This window comes from Equus przewalskii, unplaced genomic scaffold (assembly GCF_037783145.1).
Source record: "Equus przewalskii isolate Varuska unplaced genomic scaffold, EquPr2 contig_R1837, whole genome shotgun sequence".
NCBI classification, from domain to species: domain Eukaryota; kingdom Metazoa; phylum Chordata; class Mammalia; order Perissodactyla; family Equidae; genus Equus; species Equus przewalskii.
The window spans coordinates 473,154-483,195 of record NW_027228437.1 but is presented as its reverse complement, the minus strand read 5'-3'; the positions used below and the strand labels follow the sequence as shown (position 1 = coordinate 483,195).

The following is a 10,042-nucleotide window of genomic DNA, read 5'->3' as shown; positions in this document are numbered from 1 at the left end:
TGTTATGCAATTAATAAAAGAAAAGAAAGAAAGAAAAAAAGAAACATGCATTTGATAATCATTTTGCTAGTGACTATGGTAGGCATTGCTGACACCAAGCTGAAAGAGAACAGGATCATAGTGAGGAGAATAAAACCCAGTGACCAGCCTCAAATCACAAAAGTATATTAGAGTTTACATTATCAAGAAGAGTAGTTAAGGCAATGTTGTACAAAGGAATGTTGGAAACAAAATTAAAAATTGTGATCCCAGATTTTCCTGTAGTATAAAATTATAAAAATTGCATTGGTATTCAAATGTAATTTTTTTCCCATAGGAGTAGTACAACTACGATAATTCTTTCAGTAAAACAAAAGTATTTGGTATGATACGTCATTTGAGAAAAACATTCTAAAGAAAATCCACGTTATTTAATTAAGTGATTCAGAATTTGCCAATATTTTTAATCTATACTTGGAATAAATTTGGGAAAGTAGGAGCACAATAAAGGGAAAAACTGTCAGATATCAGAGAGAGAAAAAACATAATAAAGTTAGTTACTTAAAATAAAATGAAAATTTGATGTCAAAGAAATAGTAATTCCCAAAAGTAAATAGAAAGTTCAACATCACTTTCATAGTATGATCAAATAATCAAAATTCCTGACTCTAAGACAGATTTAACCTCAGCACTCACGAGCACTTCTTCAGTCCTAGGACAGTTGGACCTTTTATAGTTTCCCTCACAAAGAAAATTTTCAGAGCTTTCTTTATATCATTATTTCTCAGGCTATAGATGCTAGGATTGAGCGTGAGTGTGATCATCATGTACATCACTGAGGCCATCGCGCTTGAGTGTGTGTTGCGGATAGCAGATGAGCTAAGGTACACTCCTAGGACTATACAATAGAATAAGGAGACAACTGACAGGTGAGACATACAGGTAGAAAATGCTTTATACTTCCCCCGAGCTGATGAATTTCCATGCATGCAAAAAAACTATCTCAGAGTATGAGTAAAGAATACAAGCAAAAGAATCACCACCCAGCAGGATAGCTGTAAAACACATCACCGCATTATTATGAAAAGTTTCAGAACAGGCAAGTTAGACCATCTGATTGAGTTCACAAAAATATTGGGAAATTTCCAAGTTGGTGCAGAGAGAAAGCTGCAATGCCATCAAGCTTGTAACAAGGAATTCAGACTACTCATGATCTAGGATGCCAGAATGGGCAGACCACAGAGCTGGGGCTTCATGATGACTCTGTGGTGCAAGGGGCGACAGATGGCCACAAACCAGTCATAAGCCATCAGATGTACAACAATGCAAAGAGCATGAAAAAATACATCTGCATGATGAAGGTTTTGTAGGTTATAATTTTGCTGTTTCTGGATGTTCCATAGCATTTGTGGGATAGTGCTGGAGGTAAAACAGATCTCTGGAAAGGATAGGTTAGAGAGGAAGAAGTGCATAACCGTGTGGAGGTGGGAGTCTGAGCTGACAGCCAGGAGGATGATCAGGTTTTCAAACACAATGATCAGGTACATGCAGAGAAAAAGCCCAAATATAAGGGGCTGCTATTCTGGTTTCCATGAAAGTCCCAGAAGATATTCTGAAATTTGTGTATTATTGCCTCGCCATGTATACATTCTTAGGTTCCATTCTATCTTACACTCTTCTGAGCATCTAGTAAACTCTCAAATGCACCTGGATGAGATCTCTGAGAGAAAGGTCTGCAGGTGGAAGTCCAAAGTTCTTCCTGGAGAGTTGATGATGGAGAACGAAATTCTGTTTGCTGAGAGGACAGCAAGAAGGTGTCAAGAATCAGTCTCCCAGCAAGACTTAGGAACCCAAATAAACAACAATGTCCAGGCCAGCTTAAGATTGCACATGCTAAGGTCCTGTAGCAGAGAGGATAGTACAGCTCTTTATTTCTCATCCCATTGTTACTTGAGCCTCTGAGCACATCATTCCCTTGTGGGAATCTGGTCTACACACAAAGACAGTTATTCTTTCTGATTCTCTGGTCTCATGAGATCATATTAAAGGCCAGGTGTATCCAAGTTTTATTACTCTTTATGCATGTAATCAACCGTCTTCCAGAGGCTTAACCTGCTGCAACTAATTACAAGATTTCATTAATATTTTTTCCAGATCTAAGACTGATGAACCTGTCTTGACTAAGTGTCACGGGTCTCCAAAGTACTGACCTGTGTTGGGAACATCTCCTAATATCTCTAGAAAATTTCTATTTCCTCCTTTACCAAGGGAGAGAGGTGTGTTTCTTTGCCATAAAACAATGGGTCTTATAATTTTGGCTTCATGTTGCTTTTAATAAATAAATTAGAAGTTTCGTGTTTTCAACATAAATAAGGAGCTATCATTTAGTCCTTGATTTAAAAAAATGTTAGGTCATTATAAGACACATCTAGATATTTTTATGACCATAGATTGAGATTAGATTCTTATACTGATTGCCTCATTTAATTTCTACAAAAGTCCATTCCATGTGGTCAATACTATCATGAACCTCACTCCATATTTGAAGAAATATGGCTCAGAAGGGTAAAATGATCTATCTCAAGTTATGACTGAGTAAGGCATAAGCTTTTATTGTAACTCCAAGCTATTTCCAGTTTTCATTCTCTAGGACAATGGTTCTCAACCAGCCGTGATTTAGCCTGCAGGGACACTTGGCATTGTCCGAAGACATTAATAGTTGTCACAAGTTGGAAATAACTACTGCTACATAGTGTGTTAAGACCAGGGATGCTGCTCAACATCCTACAATGCACATCTATACCCACACAAAGAATTGCCCAGCACAAATGTCAGCAATGAGATGATTGAGAAATACTATTCTACAAAATCACTGTGCATTTGAGTCACTTGTGGATTTTGTTCCAATGCAGATCCTGACTCAGGAAGTGTCATCTAGAGATTCTGAATTTCTAACTAGCTTCTAGTTGATGTTGATGCCAGAGGTCCTGGTTTGTGGACCAATCTGATTATCAACATTAGAGTCCAGTGTTAGACACAGATGTAGGTATTCCGAGGACTTCTTCACCAGGAACCCTTCCAAAAACCTTAGATGTGACCTTATGAGGTCAAATGTTGGACTCAGTATTTCAGCTTCTGCACACACAAGTTTATACATGCCTCTTATTTCCCTCATGACAGAAAATGAAACTTTTAGGCATTTGACTATTTTTCTATAAACTCAGGAAATTTCATCTACATCATGGAGTGGATGTGAGAAGCATGCAGTATGTTAGAGCTCAGCTATAAATATTAAAAATACAGATATTCTTTCCCTCAAGATTTCTAAATCCAGGAAGATCAGCATCTTGGGACAGATCATCATTTGTAGTGGAATCTGATATGTGCATTGTAGGATAGTATAAGCACCCAAGGCATTCACCCATCCCTCTCCAGCATCACAGAGCATTTCTCAATATACCCTTTGGGAAAATATTGCCCATTAAAAACCAAAGTTTTCACTTAACCATCTCAAAATATGCTTTGTTATATCGTGTGGTAGCAATTTTGGCATAGACTATGAAAGAATATCTAAAATATGGCAGAGCCATACTATAAAGTATTATGGGTAAATCAAAATAATGAATCAAGTTGATGCTCATTGATTAGAGGGACAACACAAGGTATTATTGTGTAGGAAGTAAAGAAGGCGGCAAGTTGGAGAAAAAGATTGTCCTAAAACATAAAGAGCTCCTATCATTTGAATTAAAAGTATGTGAAGATGCATGTGCATATAACATGAAAAGAAAACTTTTAAAAGAAACGTTGAGGTTAAGGAAGAAAGAATAACAATAAGAATGAAATTAGATTTAGTTTAAGCATTTCAAAACAATTGTAAGAAAAAATAGGTCAAAAATCTGAAACTAACTTTCTATAAATAAAAAATATTAATAATTTAAAGATATAAACATGGGTCACTAATTCATGATTAAATTGCCAAAGACTTGAAGGTAAAATAAGTGTAACAGAAAGACTTGCATTTTTTACCATTTTTATTATTTTATTGAGGTCACATTGACTTACAATGTTCTACAGATTTCAGTTGTACATGATTATATTTTGGCTTCTGTATAGACTGTAACATGTTCACCACCAAAAGTCTATTTTCCATCCATAATCATACATATCTATTCCTTTACCCCTTTTTCCCTCCTCTACCTTCTTCCCCTCTGGTAACCACCAATCTGTTCTCCATATCTCTGTGGTTGTAACAATAGATGGATAGGGACATCATATAATTTTAAAAGGGACATTCCACCAAGAAACAGAAACACATTAACATATGCTCACTTAACATAGGAGCACCAAAGTGTATAAAGCAACTATTAATAGATGTAAAGGAAGAAATTCATTGCAACACAATAATAGTTGGGAACATTAACTGCCCACTTACATCAATGGATAAACAATCCAGACAGAAAGTCAACAAGGAAACATTGACCTTAAATGAAACACTAGACCAGATTAACTTTTAGAGAACATTCCATCCAAAGCAGCAGAATACATATTCTTCCCAAGTGCATATGGAACATTCTCAAAGGTAGATGATGTGCTAGGAAACAAAACAAGTCTCAATAAAGACTACCATTATATTTAGCATCTTTTCTGACCACAATGGAGTGGAACTAGAAATCAGCTAAAAGAGAAGAGTTGGAAAAGTCACAAATATGTGGAGACCAAACACTATACTACTGAACAACTATTGCATCAAATAAGAAATCAAAGGAGAATTTTAAAAAATACTTAGAGAAAAATGAAAATGAAAAAACAACATGCCATAACTTATGAGAGGTACCAAAAGTGGTGCTTAAAGGGATGTTGATAACAATATAGTACTGTCTCGAGAAACAAGAAAAATCTCAAATAACGGCCTAACACTATAGCTGAAAGAACTCGAAAAAGATGAAAAAATTCTGAAGTCAATAGAAGGAAAGAAATAATAAAATTCAGATCAGAAAAATATGAAATAGATATAAAATACAATAGAAAAAATCGATGAAACTAAGAGATGGTGCTTTGAAAAGATAGTCAAAACTGATAAACCTTTATATTCACTAAGAAAACAAGAGAACAGTCTCAAAAAACAAAATCAGAAGTGAAAGAGAAGAAATTACAACAGATACCACAGAAATACAAAGGATTCTAGGAGAATATTATGAAAGCTATATCTCAACAAAATGGAAAACCAAGAATTAATAGTTTAATTCTTAGTATCATAGACATCCACAAACTGAATCAAAAAGAAATAGAGAATATGAACAGACCAATCACAAGTAAAGGGATTGAAACAGTAATCAAAATCTCCCAAAAAAGAAAAGTCCAGGACCAGACGTTTTCTCTGGTGAATTCTACCAAACACCAAAAAAGAATTAATACCTATCCTTCTCAATCTCTTCCCAAAGATAGCAAAGGACAGCATGCTTCCTAACTCATTTCACAAGGCCAACATTACCCTGATACCAAAATCAGACCAGCGTAATACAAAAAAGGAAAATTGCAAGCCAATATTGCTGATGAACATAGATGCAAAAATCCTCAACAAAGCATATACCACAATCGAGTGGGATTTATTCCAGGGATGCAGAGATGGTTTAATATCCACAAATCAATCCATGTGATATATCACATCAACAAAATGAAGGTTAAAAATCAAATGATAATCTCATTAGAGGCAGAGGAAGCATTTGACAAGAGTCAATATCCATTTATGATAAAAACTCTCAATTAAACAGGTATAGAAGGAAAATATCTCAACATAATAAAGGCCCTATATGACAAACCCAGAGCCAATATCATACACAATGGTGAAAAACTGAAACCTATTCCTCTAAGAACAGGAAGAAGACAAGGATGCCCACTCTCACCACTCTTATTCAACATAATATTAGAAGTCCTTAGCCAGATCAACTAGGCAAGAAAAAGAAATAAAAGGCATCCAAATTGGAAAGAAGGGATTGAACCTATCACTATTTGCAGATGACATGATTCTATATATAGAAAACTCCAAATATTCACCAAAAGACTTTTAGAAATAATTAACAAACACAGTAAAGTTTCAGGGTACAGAGTCAATATACAAAAATCAATCACCTTATTATACACTAACAACAAACTAGCACAAAGTTAAATCAAGAATACAATCCTATTTAAAATTACAACAAATAGAACAAACTGCTTAGGAATAAATTTAACCAAGGAGATGAAAGATCTATACATTTAAAACTATAAGGCATTATTGAAACACATTGAAGATGTCATAGAGAAATAGAAAGATATTCCATGCTCATGGACTGAAAGAATAAACATAATTAAAATGGCCACATTATCTAAAGCAATCTGCAGATTCAATGCGATTCCAATCAGAATCACAATGAAATTTTTTTTTCACAGAAATGGAACAAAGGATCCTACAATTTATATGGAACAACAAAAGACCTTGAATAGCCAAAGCAATCCTGAGAGAAAAGAACACAGGTTGGAGTATCACATTCCCTGATTTCAAAATATACTACAAAGCTATTCTAGTCAACATGCATGGTCCTGGCACAAATACAGACACACAGATCAACAGAACAGAATCAGGAGCCCAGAAATAAAACCAGACATCTATGGACAGCTAATCTTCAACAGAGGACCCAAAAAGATACAGTGGAGAAGGGAAAGTCTCTTCAATGAATGGTGTTGGGAAAACTGTACAGACACATCAAATGAATGAAAGTAGACATTATATTACACCATACACAAAAATTCACTCAAAATGGTTTAAAGATTTAAATGCAAGTAGTGAAATAATAAAACTCCTAGAAGAAAAGATAGGCAGTACAATCTTTGGCATAGGTTTTGGCATTATTTTTTTCAACACCATGTCTCCTCAGGCAAAATAAATAAAAGAAAAATGAACAAATGGAACTACATCAAGATACACTGCTTCGGCATGGCAAAAGAAGCGATCAACAAATTGAAAGGACAACCTATCAAACAGAAGAAATTATTTGCAAATCATATATCTAATAAAGGGTTAATTTCCAAAATATATAAAGAATTCCTACAACTCAACAACAAAAATTTAGCAACACAATAAAAAATGTGCAGAGGATAGCAAGAGACATGTTTCCAAAGAAGATATACAGATGGCTAAGTGACACATGAAAAGATGTTTGACATTACTATTTATTAGGGAAATGCTATGTCTTTGCACCTCACACTAGTCAAAAAGGGTGTAATTAAAAAGGCAAGAAATAACAAGTGTTGGAGAGGATGTGGAAAAAAGAGAACACTCCTACACTGCTGGTGGGAATGCAAACTGGTGCAGCCACCATGGAAAACATTATGGAGATTTCTCAAAAAATTGAAAATAGAAACACCATATGATCCAGCTATTCCACTTCTGGGTATTCATCCAAAGAACATGAAAACATTGATCTTAAAAGATATATGTACCCTGTTGTTCAGTGCAGCATCATTCACAATAGCCAAGAGTTAGAAGCAACCCAGGTGCCCACCAATGGAGGAATGACTAAAGAAGATGTGGTGTACATATAGACATAATGGAGTACTACTTAGCCATAAAAAGACAAAAGTGTGCCATTTGTGATGACACGGCTGGACCTTTAGGCTATTATGCTAAGCAAAATATGTCAGAAAAAGACAAATACCATATGATTTTACTCATATGTGGAAGATAAACAAACACACAGTTAAGGAGAAAATATTGGTGGTTACCAGATGACAAGAGGTAAGGGGAGGGTAAAAAGGGCAGGAGGCACATGTGTATGGTAATGGATGGAAAACAAAAATGCTTTTAAAATGCAGAGACAAAGTAATATTTAAAGTTATAATTTCATCTTGTATAAAGATATACAGGTTTGAATATGCTTATGAAGATACAGATAATTTTTAATCAAATGTAAAGAAGAATGTTTTCTGGTGATGGACAAAGGCGATGCAACTTTTAGCAATATATTTAATCACAAACACCAAAAGAATGAGTAAGGATTAACAGAGATGTGAAATCAAGTTGCAAATAGGTATAAGGAGTGATTTATTAGCACAAAGTATGAGAAGAACCTTCACTTTTACTTTTGTTTGAAGCAAGAATTCACAAGTGAAGAATATTAAACCAACAGCTGAATTCTCTCAGTTAAAAGAAAGCAAATAAGGCACACAATATGACGGACTGGGCACACAAAATTTATAAACTTCCACACATTCTCCTAACAGATCTATACATGTGTAAATGAACCAAAAGGAAAACAGCCAGTTGGTGAAAACAAAAACCTCCTAGTCTTTTTTGAGTAAATGCAAAAAAAAAAAAAAAAAAAAAACAGGAACAAAATCATTGTGACCTCACTATACAAAAGTAAAGGATTCCCACAGACAATTTACAGTAGATAACGTATATGGCTAACAAACCACAAACACATTATGCCTCACAGGTAATGAAATAACCAAAAAGTAAAGCTTGTTAGTGTATCCCTTTTCACATATTATATACTTTTTCATCATGTGAATACTCACAGTGAGAAGACACCATGATAGCTATGCCTCATGAAGTGCTGATAAAAGATAATATCTTCAAGCATCCCTTGTTCTGTAGCTTTCTCATCTATATGTAAAAATAGTCAAATATGCCGAATCTTAAAAAAAATGCCCTCACTTCAATGTGTATCCCTCCTCAGTGACTACACTATTTATCCAGTGCTGTTAGTTGCAAAGATCCTTGGACTTATGTTCTACTTTTACTGGAAGGACTTTACACCTCCTATTCACTTTTCTAATTGAGCTTCCATTAATATAATTAATTATCAACATCAATCTCTGTGTTGCTGAATTCAACATTCGCTTTCTATCTTGGCATCATAAGTGTCTACATTAATGAATTAATCAAGAAAGCAAACAAAAACAATGATCTCTGTCCTCTGTGCTTGACAAGACTGGCTCTCAGGTGAGCTCATGTAAATATTCTTGGCTTTCATTCTCTCTGACCCTTTCCTACAGTGTCTCCAGGGCTCACTCACTCATCTAGATGGGGTCTGTGAGAGGAGGATCTCTGAGTAGAAATATGAACTCCTTCTTGGATGATTGATGGTCAATTGAAGCTCTATCTCCAGACAAGACAGCAGGAAGGAGTGAAACACTGGTCATAAACCAGACCTAGGGCTCTAAAAACAACCATTACTGAAGTTTAGTCCAATGTTGCAATGATGAGGGACTGCAACAGAAGAGATATTTACAGCTCCCTGTATCTGCTCCTTAAGTATATGTCCCTCTTGTTACTCAAACCTCCAAGAGCATAATTCCCCTTTGGAACACTGATGTGGTCAGAAAGGAAATTTTTCCCACTAATCCTCTGTTCCTTGGAGACCAGGTTAGAGGTCAGTAAAATCTAGTTTTTCTTACTCCTCCTTAACTTTCCTGGCTTCCAGACATCTACCTCCTAGTATCTTATCACATATCTCAAATGGCTAAGATAGAGTATCCTGTGAATTAGGTCTCTTGTATCCTCAAAGCATTGGCTTTTGATGGGTATACAGCCCCTGACATCTCCAGAAAATTGCTTTTCAGATATTCAATGTGAGGGAAAACTGTGTTCCATTGATTTAAAATCTTGGGCACTAAATTTCTTGTCACCATGACACATTTTCAAAGCAATGGGGAATTTCATACTTGTATGACAAGTTCAGAGCTATAATTTCATCAATCATTGTGGAATATCTGTTAATTACAAGAGATCTATGTGGAACTTTTTATGCCAAATGTCTTGAACTTAGCAAAGTATAGAGATTACCTGATTTAACTTTTACTAGAGTCCATTCTATGACGTAATTTATTTATGAACTCCATTCTACCTTGCAGAAATAGGGCTCCAAGGGGCTTAGTGATCTGTCCAAAGTTGCAAATTAAGTATGGCATGGGATCTTGATTGGAATCTCTCAAAATGCTTTAAGTTCTGAAATAGTGGGCCAGTAGTTCTCAATCAGAGAGTTTGTTTTCCTGGTACACTTGGTGATGTCTGAAAGAATGC

General features: G+C 35.3%; 1 pseudogene; it reads right to left on the bottom strand.

The window, feature by feature from the left end:
• Positions 1–671: 671 nt before the first annotated feature.
• On the bottom strand, positions 672–1,628 carry LOC139081364 (olfactory receptor 7A5-like; annotated as a pseudogene).
• Positions 1,629–10,042: the final 8,414 nt, after the last annotated feature.